Source organism: Manis javanica, chromosome 2, assembly GCF_040802235.1.
Source record: "Manis javanica isolate MJ-LG chromosome 2, MJ_LKY, whole genome shotgun sequence".
Classification (NCBI taxonomy): domain Eukaryota; kingdom Metazoa; phylum Chordata; class Mammalia; order Pholidota; family Manidae; genus Manis; species Manis javanica.
This window is the reverse complement of record NC_133157.1, coordinates 82,611,617-82,633,793: the sequence shown is the minus strand read 5'-3', so window position 1 is coordinate 82,633,793 and position 22,177 is coordinate 82,611,617. Positions and strand designations below refer to the sequence as shown.

General features: G+C 42.7%; 1 long non-coding RNA gene across 1 annotated transcript; it reads left to right on the top strand.

The window, feature by feature from the left end:
• The first annotated feature begins 11,794 nt into the window (after positions 1-11,794).
• Positions 11,795-19,164, top strand: LOC140845067 (uncharacterized). Its single transcript, XR_012123705.1, has 3 exons — positions 11,795-12,057; positions 13,557-13,720; positions 18,687-19,164. It is a non-coding gene; the product is annotated as an uncharacterized lncRNA (long non-coding RNA).
• The last annotated feature ends 3,013 nt before the right edge of the window (positions 19,165-22,177 follow it).

The window sequence follows — 22,177 nt, the reverse complement described above, 5'->3', positions numbered from 1 at the left end:
TACCTGAATGCCCTGCCCCACCTAATTTTGGCACTCCACAGATCCCCCTGTAGGGATCCAAAGAGGAAGACTAAGGTCAGCATATCTGTTCATCCACATGAAGGGGATCTCTGACTTACAAACTGTAGGTAATGATAAGTTCTAGAGAGGGAGTTATTCTCAAATGCCCAAGTTGGATACTGATTCACATTGTACAATAGATCGGTCATCTCATGCACTCAAGTTATCCAACCACCTAATGAGGTCCAAGTCTTTCTGTGGTATGTTATTTACCCTATCAAACATTTGCTCTCCCCACAGGCACTGACCCCTCAGGGTTCCAGGCAGTCTGCTGGGTAGTGACAAGAGTAGTGAAAAAAGCTGAGTAAGTACCCGCCCTCACAGAGCTTACAGCTCAGTGCCGGCTATCAAACAGACAACCAAACAGACAAACCAGCAATATCAGCACAAATGCCAAAGTATTGCTCAGATAATAAACTGGATGCTGTGATGAAGAGTTCCTGGCCCATGACCAGGATAAAGTGAAGTAGGAAGGCATCTCCAAGGAGGTATTTTTGAGCAGAGCACTAAAGCTGGGGAATGACCCAGGCATGCAAGAAGCTGGAAGTGAACCAGAAGGCAGAGGAAATAGAAAGCCCTAGAACAAGTTTGAAAAATGATAGGAGGCAGTGTGGTTTGGCCTGGAAAGAAGGAAGAGGGAGACAGGAGGGGAAGTCAGATCATTCATAATCTTGCAGAGCAAAATATGGAGGTTGACTTTGATTCTTAAAACAATGGGAAGCCATGGATTCCTTTTAAGAAGGGCATTTGCCTACAACTAGCATATGGATTAAATGAGTGACTGTGCTTAAACGGTGACTGAAGTAGACACACTATAAAAGTATTCTTGTCCTTGTCCTTATAACTATTACTAATAGTGAGTTGGAAATGGACCAAGAATGGAAGCAAGTAGACAAATTGAGAGGTTATTTCTGTAGCACTGTTTGGGGCCTGGACCAACTGTGAAATTGGAGAGCAGTGGGACATACATAACTGGTAAGTCGGAGGTACAGTCAGTAGGACTTCCAGAACAGGGAAAGAAGGGAACCAAGGACTCCTGGGATTCCGTCATAAACTCCCAGATGATGATGCATTATCACGCTGAAGAGGACTGCGGAAGAAACCACTCTGGGAGGAAAAATCAAGACCATTTCATCCTGTTGAGTTTGAGATGCCTATGAGGTACCTAAGTAGAAATGTCAAATATATTATTATGAGATTTAGAGAGAATGAGTCCTCTCAAAATTGAGCAGCTCTCAAGTGAGGCTTGAGCCTGGAAATAAGGCTGATAAGTCTTCACAGCCAGAGATCTCATCATCTCATGATTAAACACCCTTAGCAGGGGTGTCAGTTTCCTTGATGGTAAAATTGAGGCACAGAAATGACAATATTGGCACCATCAGAATACGCTTCTGTAAGCTGCCTACAGGGGGCTAGCGTTCCAGAAATCTTAGGCAAGTGCTTGAGCCAGCAACAGAGGCTATGAAATGTGCCCCAGTTCTCTGAGTCTTGGGGGGGGGGGGGGGTAGATGATTTGCCTGTGCAAGAAGGAAAACCTGGGCAAGAATTTTACAGTTAAGGAAAGTGGTATTAGTTTCCTGATCTATGAAATTGGAATGGAAATCTAACACACACAGATTCAGGTCTATTATAAGGGATTCTTTTTAAAAAGAGAAGCAGAGAGAGAGTAGGAATACAACTTAATAAGCTTTCCAGGGCTGTGTGTTCATATAACATTTGCCATAAAACTAAAAATTGAGCTGGACCAGGGCTGGGGGTAGCGGGAGAAATGGGTAGTTATGTTCCATGGATACAGAGTTTCAGTTTGGGATGATGAAAAAGTTCTGGAGACGGACCTGGTGATGGTTTGTACAATGAGAACATGCTTCTTGTCCACTGAACACTTAAAAATGGTTAAAATGGTAAACTATGTTAATGTGTGCTTTACCACAGTAAAAAGATTAAACTGGATATTTGCTTCATTATTGAATAGAGGTTACCTTCACATACTTTTATTGTGTTTATTTCATAAGGACCTAGGCGATGAGTCAGTGTCATTTGTCATCCCCACACATTTTGGATTTAAAGGAGGACTAGTTTTAACTTGGATAGGAAAGGTGCTGGAACAGAGAAATAAGCTATAAATAAAACCATGACAATTGTCTATTTTTTTTAAACTAGAATTAGAGGTTAGATTTCAAATTGCCTCTTATTTTATCTCAATAGGATCACGTTCTGTAAGCAAGCATCTGTCTGTGTTAGTTTATGACACCCTCGGGGCCAAGATATGCCTTTGCCTGTCTTTTTGGTGTGTGTTCAGGGCCAAACATATGAAAATACTATGCCACTATTGGGAAGGTTGACTAGAGAAACCTAGTGACAGTGTAATCAGGAAAGAACTAGAGTGTCCACCATCTAAAACCTTCATGGAATCGCTGGAAATTAAAATACCAGGGACTGCATTGAAATGGAGATCAGATTAAATTAAATTGAAGCTTCTGGACTTCCAAAGCCAGGCAGCTTTCTTCTGCTTCAGAGAGCTTTCTTTTTCTTTCCTATAAAAATTGTAATTGTGGTAAAATACATAAAACATAACCTTTACCATCTAATCACTTTTAAGTAGAGAGTCAGTCATGTTAAGTACACTCACATTATTGTGCAACCAAATCTCCAGAACTTTTTCATCCTAAAAAACTGAAACTCTATACCCATTAAATGAGTCTACATGCCTCCCTCCCCCAGCCCCTGGCAACCATCATTCTACTTTCTGTCTCTGAATTTGACAACTCTGGGTACTTCATGGAAGTGCATCCTACAGTATTTGTCTTTTTGTATCTGGCTTATTTCACTTTGCATGTCTTCAAAGTTCTTCCATGTTACAGGATGTGTCCAAATCTCCTTCCTGCTTAAGGTTGAGTAATATTCCGTTGTACATACATACCACATCTTGTTTTTCTATTCATCTGTTGAGAGACACTTTGATTATTTCCATCTCGTGGCTATTGTGGATAATGCTGCCATGATTGTAGGTATACAAGTATCTCTTTAAGACCTTTTAATTATTTTGCATATATACACAGAAATGGAATTACAGGACCATATGGCATGTCCTTTTTTAAAATTTTTGAGGAACTGCCATACTGTTTTCCATACTGATTTCATCACTTTACATTACCACCCACAGTGCACAGGATTCCATTTCCTCCATATCCTTGTCAACACTTGTTATTTTCTGGATTTTCTGACAGTAGCCATCCTAATGGGTGTGAGGTGCTATCGCATTGTGGTGATTTTCTTTAATTTAATAGACGGTAGTTTTTAGAACAATTTTATGTTCACAGAAGAGCTAAGCAGAAAATAGGGAGAGTTCCCATATACTGCCTGCCCCCTCACATGCACAAACTCCCACACTACTAGCATCCTGAACCACAGAGGATGGTGAACTGACATCATTATCCCCCAAAGTCCATAGTTTATATTAGGGTTCACTCTAGGTGTTGTACATTCTATGGTTTTGACAAATGTATAATGATGTGTATCCACCATTATGGTATCCCACAGAAAAGTTCCACTGCCCTAAAGTTCCTCTGTGCTCTGCCTACTCATCCCTTTCTCTCCACTAATCCCTGGCAATCACCTACCTTTTTACTATCTCCACTATATCCCCTTTTCTGGGATATCATATAGTTGGAATTGTACACTATGTAGCTTTTCACAATGGCTTCTTTCACTTAGTAATATGCACTTAAGGTTCCAGAGAGCTTTCACTTTAGCGTAACTTCTTCCCAGCTGGTTTTATTCTCATTTTGTCTATGATCTCCAGTGAAGGCATTACTGGAAGAAGGAAACTTCCCAGGCTCCACAGAAGCATGGCTGTCAATAGCCCACCAGCCACTGTGGGAAGCCCGGCCCAGAGATTTAAACTCTCAGGCACCTCCTTGAAGAGAAAGGAAACCCAAGTCCATATTTTGCCCTTTTTAACCTAATATCTCACAGCATAGCCTCCCACATTTAAGAAATCTGCCACTGTTGGTCAGTTGTGACCATGTTATGTCAACAATGTTAGATAATGTGAGACTTTTTAATGGAAGAATTTTAGAACCCAGTATAAACTCTTTTAATCTCTAAACATTGGAAACTAAAGAATACACTTTAAGAACTCCAGGAATCCACATGGATGGAGCTAGAGTGTATTATGCTTATTGAAATAAGCCAGGCAGAGAAAGACAAGTACCAAATGATTTCCCTCATCTGTGGAGTATAACACCAAAGCAAAACTGAAGAACAAAACAGCAGCAGACTCACAGACTCCAAGAAAGGACTAGCAGTTACCAAAGGGGAGGGGGTGGGAGGGCGGGTGGGTAGGGAGGGAGAAGGAGATTGAGGGTATTATGATTAGTACACATGGTGTGAGGGGAGGTCACAGGGAAGACAGTGTAGCACAGAGAAGACAAGTAGTGACTCTGTGGCATCTTACTACACTGATGGACAGTGACTTCAATGGGATATGGGATTGCTTGATAATATGGGTGAATGTAGTAACCACAATGTTTTTCATGTGAAACCTTCATAAGAGTGTATATCAATGATACCTTAATTAAAAAAAAAATTTTTTGTAATCCATGAATCCAAAGAGGAAGCCTCAAGGGAAATAAAATAATACATGGAACAGAGAATGTCAATGAAGCAAAACTAGTTCTTCAAAAACAAAATCAATAAAACTGATTAACCTTTAATAAGACTAACAAAGATAAGAGAAGATATAAATTGCCAGCATCAGAAATGAAACAGAGGATAGCACTTCAAACCCTGAGACAACAAAAGGATAAGAGAATACTATAAACAACTTTACACACATAAATGTGACAACTTAGAGAATATGGATCAATTTCTCAAATTGCACAAACTACCACAATTCACTGAATATGAGGTAGAATAATTGAAAAACTTGAATAGCTTTACAACTATTAAGAAAATTGAACTTGTAATTTAAAACCCCCAAAAAAGAGATCTCCAGGCCTAGATGGTTTCATCGGAGAATTCTTCTAAATAATTAAAGAATTAACACTAACTCTAAACAGTTGTTTCAAGAAAATAGAAGAGGAGGGTACCTCATTTTATGATGTTATTTTTACTCTGATACCAAAACCAAACAGAGACAATAAGACAGTATCAAAAGAAAAAAAAAGAGAAAGAAAGAAAGAGGGGACTACAGGCCACTATCCCTCATGAATATAGATGCAAAACTTTTTAACAAAATATATTAGAAATAAAATTCAACAATACATAAAAAGAACAATATACCATGACCAAACGGGCTTTATTTCAGATATGCAAAACTAATTCAACATGTGAAATTCAATCAGTGGAATTCACCATAGCAATAGGTTAAAGAAGAAAAAAATCACATGCTCTTATCAATTGATGCAGAAAAATCATTTGGCAAAATCCAACACCCATTCATGATAAAAATGCTCAGAAAAACAGGAGTAGAAGGAAATTTCTTAATTTGATAAAAAGTGTCTACCAAAAAGAACTTACAGCTGACATATGCCTAATGGTGAATGACTGGATGCCTTCCCCTAAGATTGAGACTAGGCAAGGAAGTCTCAAAAAGATAAACATTCATCACTTATTCACTCAACTTAGTACTGGAAGTTCTAGCCAGTACAATAAGGCAAGAAAAGTAAATATAAAGCATATAGATTGGAAAGGAAGGAATAGAATGGCCTCTATATGCAAATTGTATGATTGTCAACATAAAAAAAAATCTCAGAAATCTACATTTAAAAGTATTCCTCAAACTAATAAGTGACTTCAGTAAGGTCACAGGATACAAGATTAATACACAAAAATAAATTGTATGTCTATATATCAGTAATAGAATACACAGTAACTGAAATTTAAAGTATAATAGCATTTACAATAGCTAAAAATATGGAATATTCAGGGATAAATCTTTAAAAATATGTATAAGACTTGTATGCTAAAAACTTCAAAATGCTGAAGAACAATGTCAAAAACATGGTTGTGTCATATGGATATGGATTGAACACCATAGATAGTAAAGATGAGAGTTGATAGAAAGAGAATGCAATTCCTATCAAAATATCAACAAGAATTTTTATAGAGACAGACAAAATTATTCAAATGTTCACATCAAAAATCAAAAGGAACTAGAATAGCTAAACAATTTTGAAAAAGGAGTGGGAAAATTCTTCCAATCAGTATCCAATTTCAAGACTTTCTATGTAGTTACATGAGTCAAGATTCTGCAGTAATGGCAGAAAGAGATAGATGGAACAGAATAGAGAACCCAGAAAAAGATGTACAAATTCACTCAACTTTTTGACCAAAGTGCAAAAGCAATTCAATGGTGGAAAGACAGTCCTGTCAACAAATGGTGCAACAGCAAGATTATACCCACAGACCAAAAATAGTAGCTTCTAAGTTCATTTCCTACACAAAATTTAGCTCAAGGTACATCATGGACTTGAATGTAAAATGTAAAACTATAAAACTTTTGGAAGAACACTTAAAAAGGAATCTTCAGGATCTGGACTAAGCAAAGACTTCATAGATTTGACTCTAAATCCATGGTCCATAAAAAGAAAAATTGGTAAATTGGACTTCCTCAAAATTAAAAATGTTTCCTCCATGAAAGGCCCTGTTAAGTGGAATGAAAAGACAAGCTACAGACTGGAAGAAAATATTTGCAAACCCATATCAAACCAAGACCTAGTATCTAAAATAGAGCATGAATTCTAAAAACTCAATAGTGATAAAACAAACAAGCCAATTAGAAAGCAGATAAATAACATGAACAGACATTTCACCCAAGAGGAGTACACATGACATGGCTGGGGAGAACAGTGTAGCACAGAGAAGGCACCTAGTGGATCTGTGGCATCTTGCTGCACTGATGGACAGTGACTGCATTGGGGTATGGGTGGGGACTTGATAATATTGGTAAATGTAGTAACCACATTGTTTTTTCATGTGAAACGTTCATAAGAGTGTATATCAATCATACCTTAATAAAAAATTTTTTTAAAAAAAGAGAGGCATATAAGGACATGAAAAGACATTCAGTATCATTAGCCACTGGAGAAATACCAGTTAAAACCACATATCATGGAGGCTTGCTAGCCATTAGGATTTCAGGGCTCTCACGAGAAGCTGCCCAGATTAGCCTCAGCCCAGAGCATGCTGGGACTGAGAGGAAGTGGCCAAGGGGTAGAAAGCCCTGGCTTTGAAAACACTTATACCTGGTGCTCGTACTTTCTCTGCCATCTCTTGGTTGTATAATCTTGGACAAGTTACCTATTCTTCTGGAACCTTACCTTTTCATTTACAAAGTGAAGTATCTGCTTCTTGGGGTTGTTCTTTTACTTCCTTAGTACATTTAATGGAGCACCTACAATGGGCCCAGCACTGCTTGAGGCCCTAGAGAACCAGCAGTAAATAACACAAATTAGGAAGGAGAAAGGGAAGGAGGGAGGGAAGGAGGGAGAGAAGGGAGGGAGGAAGGAAGGAAGGAAGGAAGGAAGGAAGGAAGGAAGGAAGGAAGGAAGGAAGGAAGGAAGGAAGGAAGGAAGGAAGGAAGGAAGGAAGGAAGGAAGGAAGGAAGGAAGGAAAGAAATAAGGAAGGAAGGAAGGAGGGAGGAAACTGACATCTTTGTGGAACTTACATAGCACTGGGTGTATTCAAATGACAAATGAAACAAATCAATAAAATATATAGTATATTCAACAGAGATAAGCACTTTTCCAAGGGGAAAAAAAGGCATAAATGGAGGACAGAATGTGCTGAGGAATGGGGTGGGACTTGATTTTAAAAGGAGTGATCACGTAAGTCCTCGTTAAAAAAGTGACACTTTGAGCAAAGGGCATTATGAATTCAATGAGGAAGCCATGCAGCTGTTTGGAAGTTTCTGTGAGAAGGATTCAATAGGGTAGTATCTGTAATGTACTTCAGACCGTACCTGCAATACTGAAAGTGTTCAATAAACATTAATAAGGGAGAGACAAAATGGAAAAGAAACAGCATGCAGCAGGCATTACCAGGCCTAGCCAAATAAATCCCACCCACAATACTGCAAATGCAGGTGACCTCCAGCGTGATAAAAATACACGGCACTTACAGAACCCTGCCTGGCTCCTCTGTGATCTAACAGCGTCCAAAAGCATGGCCTCCGATTCAGCAGCATCAGCACCATCAGGAAGCTTGTTAGGAATGCAGAGCCTCCAGCCCCCCATCCCCGCGGACCTGCCGCAGCAGGATCTCTGGGGGTGGGCCCAGGAGTGCACATGCTCACCTCTCACTAGGGGACTTCGATGATCTCTAGACTTTGAGACCCACTTGTCTGCAGGGAACACAGGAGCCCTTACCATATGACCTGGCTCAAGGCAATGCACACACATATTCTCTCAATTCTCACCCCACAGTTGCTTTGTCAGAAGGGACAGAGCCTCAGAGAACTCAGGCAGACCTGGAACTCAAACCCAGTTCTGTTCGCTTCCAAACATAATGTTCTTTCTGCTGCCTTCACACCTTCACTTGCCAGGAACGCAAACACACAGCAAAGAGGAGGTGTTCCATTACCCGGATCCCCTCCACTCCCTGGACCCTTCTGAATTTGTGTTTGGGGTCTCCAAGGCGTCAGCATACCTCAGCATCTCTTGCAGACTACAGACATTTCAGCCCCTCCTTGGAGATTATGGCATACACAATTAAAAACAAAAAAGACAGTAGCTTGCTCGTCTGAAGGTCAGCTTTTGCTTACAAAAATTATTTTAAAACCAAAGAGAATACAACTGAAAAACAAACCATTCCTTCATCAGAGCCTGCACTGGTCTGTCGGTTCCTTGCAGGCTCTGGTGTCTGCACATCTATTAGTGACATTGAATGGTGGCCCATGTGCTTCCCGCATCCTCCGGCACCCCAAGCGGCCCGCGGTCCTTGAGGCCTATTCAGTTTGTGCAGTGGAGGGGATACAGCTCCCGGGGTTAAGAGCTGGCAGTGGGGCGCACTGAAGCCCAGCCAGCCCCGCAAGGACGATCATTCAGAGCTACATGTGGGTCTCTTTTGTGCGGTGGGTGAGGCTTCCCACCAAGGGTTCCGGTGACTGGGAATGCCAAGGGCCTAAACTTAATTAACTTCTCCGGGCCAGGACTCTTCCATCTCAGCCCGCATCCTGCTTCGTGGGGCGGCAGGACGAAAGTGCTCCCTGCACAAACAGAAGGCCAGGGACCTTAGTGGGAGCGTTGGCAAATACAACAGGGCCAGTGGCATCCTCATTAAACTCTGATTAGCAAGTGGACTTGATCCAGGCCAAATCAGAGCTGAATGAGATTTCTTTCTTTCTTCATCTTTTTTTGCTGCCAGTTGATCAGATGTAGGCAATTAAGAACCCCCACACCTCCAGCCCTTGTATTTTTTTGAAGCAGGGAGCTCATACCAGTCAAGCCATAAAGACTCTATTGTCCTAAGAACAATATTCCCCACTAATCTCACTTCTGGCAATTTACTTTTTTTTTCCCCAAGCAGATTTAGAAACTTAAAAAAAAAAATCCTTGAAAGAGTACGGGGGAGGAACACTCCATGGTATCTAATCCCATTGCAAAGTGGGAGTTTTCTTGTTCCATTCAGCTTTTCTTTGAATGAGCACTGGATAAATAAACTTCTACTGCATGGCCACATTGATGCAGGGACCGTGAGGGTCCAATTATGCATATTGGGCGTGTGCATTCTGGTTTGCAAATCAAACACAAAGGGGGCAGGACAAGCGCTCCCTTGTAATCAGTTCTCACTACAAATTTACAAACCTGCGAGGTGAGATTGGCTTTTGTTAAGTGTTTAAAAGCAATTATTACCTTTCTTTAATTTTCTGGTAGTAATTAGGCTCCTGAATCCAGTTCAACCTGGTCTGCACCTCGGAGCCTTCCTCTCTGCTCCCTGCGGCCTGTGCTGGTGAGGTGAGGGGGATTCTGGGAGCCGGCCTGGCAGGGATTCCTGAGAACTCCAGAGCTTTTCCAGCCCTAGGGCCGGGAAGTCTGACAGGCATCCACTAAGAAGCTATGTCCTCTTTGCCCTCAAAGAGAGAAGATAAAAGACAACAAAGAAGGTGAGAAGAGTAAAAAGAAGGGAAAAGGAAGGACAAGCTCATGGTGGAGGGAATAAAAGGCAAGAAACTTGCGGCAGAAAAAGGACAGTAAGGATTACCTACAACAATGTGAAAGAGGAGAGTCACCCCACCATTGCCGCGTGTTGGCACTTCATACTCGTGGGACTCCCGTTACTGAGCCTGGCTCCCGCAGCCACCCACGCCTCAGTGCGTTTGGCCTCTTGCAGTGAGTGAAGAAGCTGAGTATCTCTGACTACTCAGAGAAAAACCAAAGGAGAAAGAAAGCAAGAGAATCCAAGCCCTGAAAAGTCATTAACCAAAAGCCATACCTTTCACCAGACCCCAAAGGTCACCTACTTAGCAGGCAGGAGAGACCCAGCAAAGAGTCGCCAGCAGCTCTGGCCTGCAGGGTCCCTACGTGGAAGCTGGGCTAGGAAGTCACTGCTCATCTCTCATTCTGGGCCAGTGCAGAGCACGGCAGCATTGCTCATAGCCAGATCCATCTCAAAGAAAGCCGAAGTTGACACCCTCTGGGTGCCTGAGCATTAGGATGACTACGCCTATCTAGGGGCGAGGATGGGATCCATTGTAAGGACCTGCACTGGACTCAGAGGTAATCCGTGTTACTGTGGACAGAGTCAGAGGAGAAGGGAGGCAAGGTGGGCCAGCTCACAGGGTCTGGGCAAACACAAGGCAAAGGAGCAGCTCCAAGGCCCTGCGCGAGCAGAGGAGGAGCTGTCATCTGCTCCATGGCTGTGAACTATCTTTTTTCATTAGGTGCACTGTTCTTATCCCTTTCATAATGTAAGGTTTTGAGTTATGTATACCTGGGTCCAGACCCCTGCCAGGTATCTACCAGCTGTGTGATACTAGCAAGACTCCTTACTCTCTATGAGCCTTAGTTTTTCTCACCTGTGAAATGAATTTATTCCTCAAGAGGAGTAAATAAAATAAAGCATGTAAACACTTAACACATGCCTATGATGGACACTCAGTAAATAATCATATCAGAAAATCAGTCTAATTCTTAATGTCTGTTGATTTTGTTTAGCAGACTGGGTTAAATAGAGAGCAACTACTGTTTCCAAGAAAAACAGCAATGGGATTGACTGAGAGCATAGATTTAAATACAGAGAGATGTATGTGAAGGCATGGCTGTGTAAAACACAGTCAAACGTGGTGTGTACTGAGTGACAGTAGCCTGGCTTCCACCCAGTCTCCACTGAGTATCAACTATTTGGTAGGAGCTGTAAATATGAGCAAGCACCTCATGGGAGAAAACTTACCATTTGGGGTGATTAAGTCAATGTAGCTACCCTACGAGACAGGACGTGATAAGAAGCAAAGGAGCTGAACAAAGAAACGTGGGCCATATTGAGGAAGGAGAGATTAGTTCCAGATAGGAGGATTAGGAGAGGCTGTAGGTTGGAGTTGGCATGAAACCAAGACTTGGAGATAGGTAGGAATAAGAAGAAAGGGCGTTCTGAGAGGGGGGAACATAGTACATGCACAAATGCAGGTGTGCCTGAGAAATAGTGAGCGGTGCCAGGCTGCGTAGATGAGTTAGGTGACAGGGAGCTCAGTTGCTGTGATGTGTTGGACCTTTGTTTTGTCACTGGTGGAGAGAATGGAACTGTTTGGCAAATGCCACCCTGGAGCATGTGGACGGGACAACATTCCAGGCAGTTGTTAGCCAGGTGCTGTCAGGTTATGCCTGTGGCTTTCATCTCACAGCAGAAAATAAGCCTAGGGACCTACCTTGAGAACTGAGTTATTCAGGGTCAAGTACAGAAAGCAGAAATGTGTCCAGCTTTCCTACACAGAGGGAATTTAGTGCCAGAAATTAACAGAGGTGATGGAAGTGCTGAGAAGCCAAACAGGAGATGCTAAGGTAACCCAGAAATTAGAACAACAGGAAGATGACACCTCACCTGAGTCTGAAGGAACAATGAGTAGAGGAGGGGGTCATGGGAATCCAAAAGCTTGAGCCGTCTCTCGGGGGGATGGTGGGAGGCCGGACATGGAGCAAGAGGCAGTTACTCAGGAAGTGGAGTAGCAGAGAGCCCATGCACAACAAAAAGGGCCCCTGTCCTTCTACACCCATGCACCCGACGTGGGCTGCTGAGCAAGAACCAGTGTGTCAGGTAGAGGAAAGAATGGGTGTGATGCTGTCTTGGAGAAAAGAAGGAAGGGCAGTGAGTCCTACAGGCACAGCATCTCCGGGCTGCGGGAAACCAAGGAAGGGTGGAGAGCTAGTGCCTGGAAGTTCTTGCCCTCCCTGCCCCATGGGGACAATGGCAGGTCAGGGAGAGAAAAGGTGCCTGCAGGCCATTCTTCTGCCTGCGGGGCCTCTGCAAAGCAGCGCCCAGTGGGCTCCAGAGCACGGAGGCAGGTGGTCAGGCCTGACCCTTGCTCACCTCTGCCTGAACTCTCAGTGTCCTCCAGCCCTGATGTAACATAGTGGCCCTGTCCTAACTCCGCCCCTGGACTAATTGTCACTGAGGGAATCTGACCCCCAGTCCATTACCACCCCAGTCAACAAGCTCATCAGTGTGAGCAACATGAAATATTGGTATATGGCCTCCCTCTCACACTTTTCTCTTTTTCTTATTTAAAAGGTCTACTGAGCACTGGTACTTTTATTAATGCTTTTCCAGAGATATCCATGAAGGGGGCTAAGGAGCTCCTGGAAAAATTAAGATACTAAAATCTAATTTCCAGGGACCCCAAAGATCATCTAATCCAGTGTTGTCCGAGCATTTTGGGTCTCAGGCATCACCTGGGCCTTTGTTAGTATTATAGAAGAAAACCAATAAAATGCACCCAACCCATAAAAAAAAAAAAAAAGAAAGAAAGAAAAGAAAAGTGACAGATTCTGAGGCCCTACTGCAGATCTGCTGAGTCAGAATCGCCGGGTAATTCTTCAGATCATACCAGTTTAGGGAACACTGATCTAACCCAATCTTCATTTCAAAAATGAGACCAAGAAAGGTAAGGGACATCCCAAGAATTCAGTCTCTGGGAGAAATGGGATGAAGATCCAGGCACCCACGCTCCCAACCCAGTGTACCTTCTGAGAGACAAATATGCTCTGGGTAAAACAGTGTGTAGATTGAGCAACAGCTTTGGTGTTGTTTCCCTCAAGTTTGATTTTCACTAAAGATCTATTTACTACCAAAAAAATAGTGATTTCCCAAATAGCTTTCTGTATACATTTCAGAAAGCAAGTTGCCATCTATATGTATATATGTGCATCACTGTGTATATGTATATCTATGTGTATAGGTGTATATGCATATGCATGTGCATGCATATATGTACATGTATATGCATGTGAACATGTATTATGTATGAGTAAATGTATATGTATGTGTATGTGTATATACCCAGGGCCTAGAACTATCACATAATGAGAAAATACATGGTGAATGAGTGAGTGGCATAATGGGACTGGCCAGCCTGCTGGTTTTCTCATCCAGAAAGTTATGGCCACAGATATTTTCTGCCCAGAAGCAGGACTTTTCACTCTGAAGACCTGAATCTGCAACAGCAGGGTAAGTACTGTCCTTGCAAACCTGCCATGTCGAGGGAAGGATTTCTTTTGTAAAAACCTGCGAATGGTTCTCTTCCTGGCATTTCCTGAGTGTGGTGTGTTAGAGAAGAGAGATTCTCAGAGTTAATTAACCACCCCACCACCCTCCCTCCTGTTTGCCCAGCTCATTCAAACACATAAATGCCACTGCAAACAACCACTAAATCTACAGAGGCTTGTTCTGGCTGTCAAATACAGCCGTAAAAATAATATGCCCTCCAGCAGGGGAGGAGAAAGCGAGGATGGCAAAACCCTCACTAATTTTCAACAATCCCTCCTTTAGAGACATAATCTTCAAATAAATATTTAACTTGCTCTGTCTTCCTTCAGTCTAAGATTATTTACAAATCAGGCTTTAGAGGTGATGTTAAATGATCCCTCCCCGAGCTGTTTGCACACCTAGTGGTGCCCAGGGAGTAGGAATGAGCCTTCCCCACGGCCGGGAGCTGGCCTGCTGTGACCATACATGGCCTGCGAGCTGGTGGAGCAGGAGGATCCCCGGGCTGCAGGCGGCCTGCACGCCCTCTGCCAGGCCCCAGCGACCCTCTGCTACTGTGCAGGGAAGCTAGCCAGCCTCTGGAACATTACCATTTGGGACGCCTATAGAGAAATGGGGGATGGCATTTCCAGCCCGCAGTCATTTAGGACACCAGGAGTAAGAGGAGAATGAGGCAAACCTTAACTTCTGGGACTCAGGAGTTGGAAAGAAAACTTGCCGAGAAAGAAGGGGTAGTGCTGGCTCGTGGGCAACTAGAGATAGGTCTGAGTTTGGCCCTGGGGGTAGAGATGAAGGCCTTCAGACCCTCAGTTGACATTGTCCAAGAATACTTGAAACTCTTAAGAGGTTAATAGGTGATCCAAGAAGAAAAAAAAAAAAAGACTTGCAGTCACTTAAGTGTGAACTCATGTGTATTCCTCTTGTTGGAGACACACAAGGAGGGGTTGGCAACTTTCTTCTCTACAGGGCCAAATAGTAAATACCTTCTACTCCGTGGGCCATCTGGTCTCCTCATAGCTACTCATCACTGCCATTAGGGGTAAAGCAGTGATGGGAAACATGTGAATGAACGGGCATGGCTCTATTCCAATAAAATGTTATTTACAAAAGCAGGTGGCAGGACAGAGTTGGCCTGTGGGCTGAAGTTGGCTGTCCCCGTCAACAAAATGTTAAAAGCTCTGAGAAGTACTGTACTAAAGAAATGTTGGATTTAATCTAATCCAATTTTTTCCCACACATCTTTAATCACAAAACCCTTTTTTTATCCCCACATATCTATGGACATCTTGCACTAAATTAGTATTTCATGGAACAGTTGGGAAGCCATGTCCTCGGGAATGCACTGGCAAAGCAAACAAGTCCCTACAAAAAGTCATAACATCTTGGTAATCTAAATATCTAATCCTGGGGCAAAAACTCTGGTCACTTCAGGAAAAACCCATTCTGCACTTCTAGATGGCCAGAAAATGAGCAGCATCAGGAACCGAGCAATAGAGACCAGGGAAACTTCAGTGGCAGAACCAGAAACCTGCCCTAAGGAGGCATGGCACCAGCTGAGAAACCAGAACAAAAAGGGCTCAAAGGGCAAGTTCAAAATCCCGCAGCCTACATGATTCTGGTGGTCTCCCAAGCTCCTCATGGTTCTGAAGGCTGCTCAAAGTACAGTGGAAAGTGTGTTAATCCAGATGGGCTAACTGCTTTACAAACAGCGCCGAACACAGCAGCATGTAATTTTCTTCTGCATAAAGTTCCAACAGGTGCTCCTAGTCAGTGAGCAGCCCTCCTCCACACAGTCACCCAGGAATCCAGGCCCTTCCTTTCTGGGGTTCTGCCATTTCCGAGAGTCTCAGAGTCTGCTGCTGTATCCTTCGTATCTGACCAGCGGTCAGAGAAGAGAGAGTGTGTCAGATGGAGCAGCGGCCTTTATGGCCAAGCAACTCTGAGCACTGTGGGCTCTGCACAGGATACAGTACAGTGAGGAGCTTGGTGCCTTCCTAGAGAAACAATGCCAATTCCAGGTGAAGAGCACGGGCTCTGTGGGGCTGCACATTGAGTCTTGGCTTGGTCTTCACTCCACTTCTCACTGTGAGTTCTCTCTCTATTTATTCACCTTATTCCCTTTTGGGGTCTCAGTAAACCACGCCAATTCCTTTTCTGGCATAAGAAGAAATCATTAAATAAAATGTAAAGTGGAGAAAAGAAAGCACAGCCCGTTGAGTGGGTATCATTAAAACAGACAACAGAACAACAGCAAAGCCAACTAGCGCTTCCAGAAACCCCTGTGAGCTTTTTTACTCTTTTGAGACAACCTTCAAGCTTGTAAGTCTCTCTCCCGGCCGGACTGCCCAGTGCCCCTCCACCATGGCAAGTCCCATCAACTCTGCGTCCGTTCTGGAGACTGACGCAGAGAACAGAACCCAGAACTCTGGCCTGGCTTCTGATAGTCCTGCTGCAGGCACTGACCTCGTTCCCTGGTAGCTGTGTCCTTCTGCCCTGATTCTGGAAGGGCTCTGAATCACAGCCAAGGCTAGACAGACACACCAAGGTAAGGTGGGCCTGACCCCGCCCCCCAGGAACGGGCGCCACCTTGTGGTCCTGACCCCCAATCGCTCACACCCCACCCAAGCCCTCGCAGACAAGCTCAGGCTGCACCGCCAGCCTAACTAAGAAAAAATGGTGGGGAGGGAGAGAGAGAAATACATTTAACTTAGGGGGCAAAAAAGAATGCTTCTTTGGCTAGTTCTGGAATACTAACCGCTATCTTTCTAAGGGCTGGGAAGCAGGGAAGGACAACAGGTCTCTTGAAGTACGTGGTGGGGCATGACGCTTATGTGCTCCTTTCTTGTAACAGGAATTTTTGCATCAGGGAAACATTTCATCTTTTAAAAGCTAGATGAAAAGGAATGTGATTTTTGGAAAACAAACTAGAGACCATCTGTAGGACTTAAGTCTATGAGTCTCTTACCACAAATGGAGATGTACACAGACTGTGCCCTCCACCTGCCCCCAACACAGGATCCTCTGTGAATCTGAGGCATAAATTCAAATGTTTCTCCCATATCTCAGTCCCTCATTACTGTCAGATTTCACTTAAAATAATGACTAGGAGATGATAAGAATCATCCATACATATACATTAACTATGTATACATACAAGCATACATACATATGTACCTATGTATATGTACACATGTATCATTCAATTCCCAAATTAGAAATACATTCTTATTTAATCCTCACAGCAACCCTTGTAGGGTAGGCAGGATGAGAAGCCAGTCAGTAGGGTAGATAAGGTCAGTGGGACCAGCGAGCTGCAAAGCAGGACAGACACAGATCAGCAGAACCGACTCCCCTTGGCGTCCACCTCCAATAACAAGAGTGGAAGTGACCTCCTGTCATGTGCCTCCTCCAGCCCCTTTGTACATGGGGGTTTTCGCACACATATCTACATCCAGCTTTGAATGGAAGCTACTCTTATCTGCTGCTAGTCATTACTTTACAAGAGTAGGATGAAAGGCCAGAACCCAGAGATGGTGAGAGTAACCCCCAAAACTGAGGGCAGGTTGGCACCAGTCCCTAAGTGAAGAGCTGCAGGAGGCACTACAGAGAACATGAGAGCAGCCACACTGCCATCTTGTGCTTCTCCAGCTGTATCTTCTATCTCCCCTTACATCAGATCTAACCACCCACAACTGTGAAGTGCAGATGCTGAGACGGTATCCTTAAACACAAACCAAATGCGTGCATGCAAACACACACATGCGCATTTTGAAAACCGTAAGAGAACTGGGGCAATGATTTACTTCCTCCGACCAAACATTTTTGGCTTCAAGAGGATCTGGAGAGCCTCGGAGGATACAGTGTTTTGCCCTGAGCCCACAAACACAGCCAGACGCTCGTTCCTTCCCTCCTGCACATTTGGTAGGAGGAGGGTCCTGGTGGCCAGATGAGGAGCACGCTGGGTGCTGCCAAGCACAGGCCAGGGTGTCCCTGCTGCAGCCACAGCAGTCACCCGGAGACTGATATTTGCATCCGTTTATGACAAAGCAGCCTGGTCACATCCGTGGCAAGTGAGTTAGTACATCCTGGCAGAACACTGCACTCCTAAGCATTGCAAACTGAAAAGATCTGTGTTCATGCCAGAAATCTGGGGGTGTCTGTCCCATTGGAGGCATCTAATACATCCAAGATCTATTTTCTTTAAAGCTCGTCCTGCTCCTTCCTTTCTCCCACAAGCATTACTCTTCTTTTAAGAAAACATATTTTATCCTCTGTACTTGGAGCACAATTGAACAGTGACCTTAAAATGAGGAATGTCAAGTTCAAGTCAGGCTTTTTCAGCAAGTCGGTTACATTCCCAGAAAAGCCAGGGTATCTGAACATCCCTTGTTTCCTGTACACACTGAGAGGTCCCTTCTACCCCACATTCAATGACTACCACCTTGTCATTACAAGGATGCCTCACCCAGCCCTCAACTGCAGGCCTTCCACATCAGCAAGGTTCACTCAGTGGCCCCAAGAGCTCTGTTCACTGTTGCCTGGGACCTGAGACCCAGGAGAAATCTACATTCCACAGTGACAGGCATTCAGGAGCTGGGAAGCAGCCGTGGGGGTTTTGTCATTCTCCCTAATTGGTTCTTGTCTCAGGCCAAGGACACCTTTGCCTAGACACCTTTGTGATTCTGACTGCCCAGGTATTCAGCCCACCCTCCGCCCCTTCTTCTCACACACACCTCTCCCCCAGGGTTTGCTCTGGCTTGGACTGCAGCCAAATTCCTACGGAGCCCCCAGTTAAATATGTCAGGCAAGATCTGTGCCTGAGAGAGGAAGCCCTCCCTTGCTAAGGTGCTTAGATCACTTGACATGTGAATGCTAATTTTCCCCTCCATATCATTTTTACTGATTAGTCTTTTCTTTTTCCTTTTTAAAGAAAATGACTGCCACTCATCATTTTTAAAGAAGACTTGATGGGGTTTGGCTCAGATACAAAACAATATTTCAACCAAGGGCAAAGAACATGGAGTGTTCCAAAAAAAGAAAAGGCAGAGGCACCAAAGACCACCTAAGTACATGCTAACTGCTGCTCCGTGTGCTCCATCTGACTCCACCACCTGCGTCCGAGCTCATGTCCACACAACCACAGCAAGTCTGGCATAAGCCACAAGTTCCCCGATCATCAGTGAAGCTGCTACCTTCCTCTTTTCTTTTCTTGTTTTGTAATTAACTTCAGCAACCTAAGTGTATCCTGTACTTGGAGTCAGAAGAAAATAACAGTGAGACTGCAAAGTGATAGGATGGGGTCATCACAATATCATTTAAAACTACGTTTTTTTCCATCCAAAAGATCCTTGAGTAATAGGAGGCTAGAAATGACCAGAGGGAAAAGACTTTTTGAATAATGAGAAAATTCCCAAGTAACATTTAGTCTAAAGCTACTCCTGTTTCAACCTGAAACTAGGTCATAGAATTTAAACCTCTCCAGGGCTTTTTAGAAGTCTCATGCAAGCAGAAAACATACTCATTTGGAGAAGTGACTCAATTGAGGAATGTCAAGTTCAAGTCAGGCTTTTTCAGCAAGTCGGTTACATTCCCAGAAAAGCCAGGGTATCTGAACATCCCTTGTTTCCTGTACAGACTGAGAGGTCCCTTCTACCCCACATTCAATGACTACCACCTTTCCATTACAAGGATGCCTTGTAATCTCACAAATCCCATCAAGTCTTCTTTAAAGCAGAAGTGCATAAATCCGTAATAATAAATAGGAAGAGAAAGAGCTAGAATAGAAGATAGTTACAAAACACTGAGGCCTAAAAGCAGGAAATATCCCTTTCAAAAAATTGACCTTTGTGCAATTTGAGGCAAGACTGATGACCCCAATATTATTAAAAGTTCTGATGCCCATCAGCCATGGACCACAGACCAAACAGTGAGGGGCACAGAAATACATGACAGTGGAATACAGAACCAAAACACAGAGGACAGGGTTATGACCAGACATGATACCGGCCACTCCTGGGGGTCATGCCACTGTCCCTGAGAAAGCACCGCCCAGGAGTCATGCACACATTTGATGAGCCATTCCTCTCTAGGTTTGAACTTAAGCCCACTTCAGTGGGTCACTGTGGAGCTTCCTGGGCAGCTCTGATGCGATCCACACCAGCGGAGGGTAATGTGTAAATGTGGCAAGCAGCTTTCATCCTAGTGTTTCATAAACGTGTTAATGAAAACAGAGTTAAGACTATTCCTAAGTACTTTATTCTTCTTGGTACTTTTGTAAATAAGGCTTTTTCTTGATTTCCTTTTCAGATAGTTTATCTGAATCAGTTAGTGTCAAAATGCTGATTATTATATATTGATTTTGTATCTTCTAACTTTGTTAAATTCATGTATTGATTCTAACAGTTTTTTTGGTGGAGTCTTTAGAGTTTTCTATGCATAAGATCATGTCATCTGTAAATGGAGGCAATTATACTTCTTCCTTTCTGATTTGAAAGCTTTTTATTTCCTTTCCTTGACTAATTTCTCTGGCTGGGACTTCCAATACTATGTTGAATAGGACTGATGAGAGTGGACACTCTGGTCTTGTTCCTGATTTCAGAAGAAAAGTTTTGAGTTTTTCACCACTAAGTATGGCATTAGCTGTGGGCTCCTCATATATGGCCTATATTATACTGAAGTACATTCCTTCCATACCTAATTTGTTGAGTGTATCATAAAAGGATGTTGAATTTTGTCAAAGGCTTTTTCTTCATCTATTGAGGTGATACTTTTATCCTGATTCTGTTAATGTGGAGTTTCATATTGCTGATTTGTACACATACAAATACTTGCATCCCAAGTATAAATCTCACTTGGTTACAATGTATGATCCTCTTAATGTATTGTTGAATTTGCTCTGCTAGAATTTTGTCGGTAATATTTGCATCTACGCTTATCAGGGACATTGACCTATAATTTTCTTCTTCTTGCAGTGCCTTTGTCTGGTGGTCATATCAGGGTAATGTTGGCCTTGTAAAGTGAGTTTGCAAGTATTCTCTCCTCTTCAGTTTTTTTTGGAAGAGTTTGAGAAGTACTGGTGCTAATTCTTCTATAAATATTTAGTAAAATTAACCAGTAAAGCCATCTGGTCTTGGGTTTCCTTTGTTGAGAGTTTTTTGATTCCTTACCTGTTGTTGGTCTGTTTATATTTTCCATTTCCTCATGATTCAGTCTTGGTAGATTGTATGTTTTTAGGAATTGATTCATTTCTTCTAGATGATTCAAATTGTTGACATATAAATATTCGTAGTTTATGTTATGATCCTTCAAATTTCTGTGGCATCAATTGTAATGTTTCCTTTTTTGTTTCTACTTTTATTTATTTGAGCCTTCTGTTTTATCTACTTAGGAATAAACCTAGCCAAGGAAGTGAAAGACTTATGCACTGAAAACTATAATGTACTGATGAAAGAAATTAAAACAGACATAAATAAATGGAAATATATCTCATCCTCACCCATTCAGGTTACCATAACAAAATAACAGAGACTGAGTAGCTTATAAACAATAGAAATTTACTTCTCACAGTTCTGGAGGCTAGAAGACCAAAATCAGAGTGTCAACATAGTCAGGTTCTGGTGGAAGCCTTTTTCTGGACTGCAGACTCTTGACTTCTTGCTCTGTCCTTATATGGAGGAAGAGGTGAGCTAGCTCTCTGAGGTCTCTTTTATAAAGGCATGAATCCCATTCATGAGAGCTCTGCCCACATGACTGAATCACCTCCCAAAGGCCCAATCTCCTAATGCCATCTCCTTGCAGGTTAGGATTACAACAAGTGATTATGGGGGAACACAAACATTCAGATCATAGCACAGCCCATGTTCATGGATTGGAAGAACTAATACTGTTAAAAGGTCCATACTATCTGAAGTGAATTGCATATTTAATGCAATACCTACCCAAATCCCAATGGAATTTTTTACAGAAACAGAAAAATCAATTCAAAAATTCATATGGAACCATAAAACATCTTAAATAGCCAAAATTATCTTAAGAAAGGACAGAGTTGGAGGCATCACACTTCCTTTTCAAAATATTTTACAAAACTATAGTAATTAAAACAACAGAGTACGAGCATAAATACAGACATAGACCTATGGAAAAGAACTGAGATTCCAAAAATAAACTCATGCATATATGGTCAAATGGCCTTCCACAAAGATGTCACAAGCACACAATGCAGAAAGGAAAGTCTCTTCAACAAAGAGACTGAGAAAAGGTGCTGAGAAAAGTGAATAGCCATGTGTAAAAGAATGAAATTACACCTCTAACTTGCTCCATCCACAAAAATCACCTCAAAATGAGTTAAAGACTTAAACGTAAGATTTGAAACTATTAAACTTGTTGAAGAAAACAGATATATTGTTTAGAAAACATAGAATG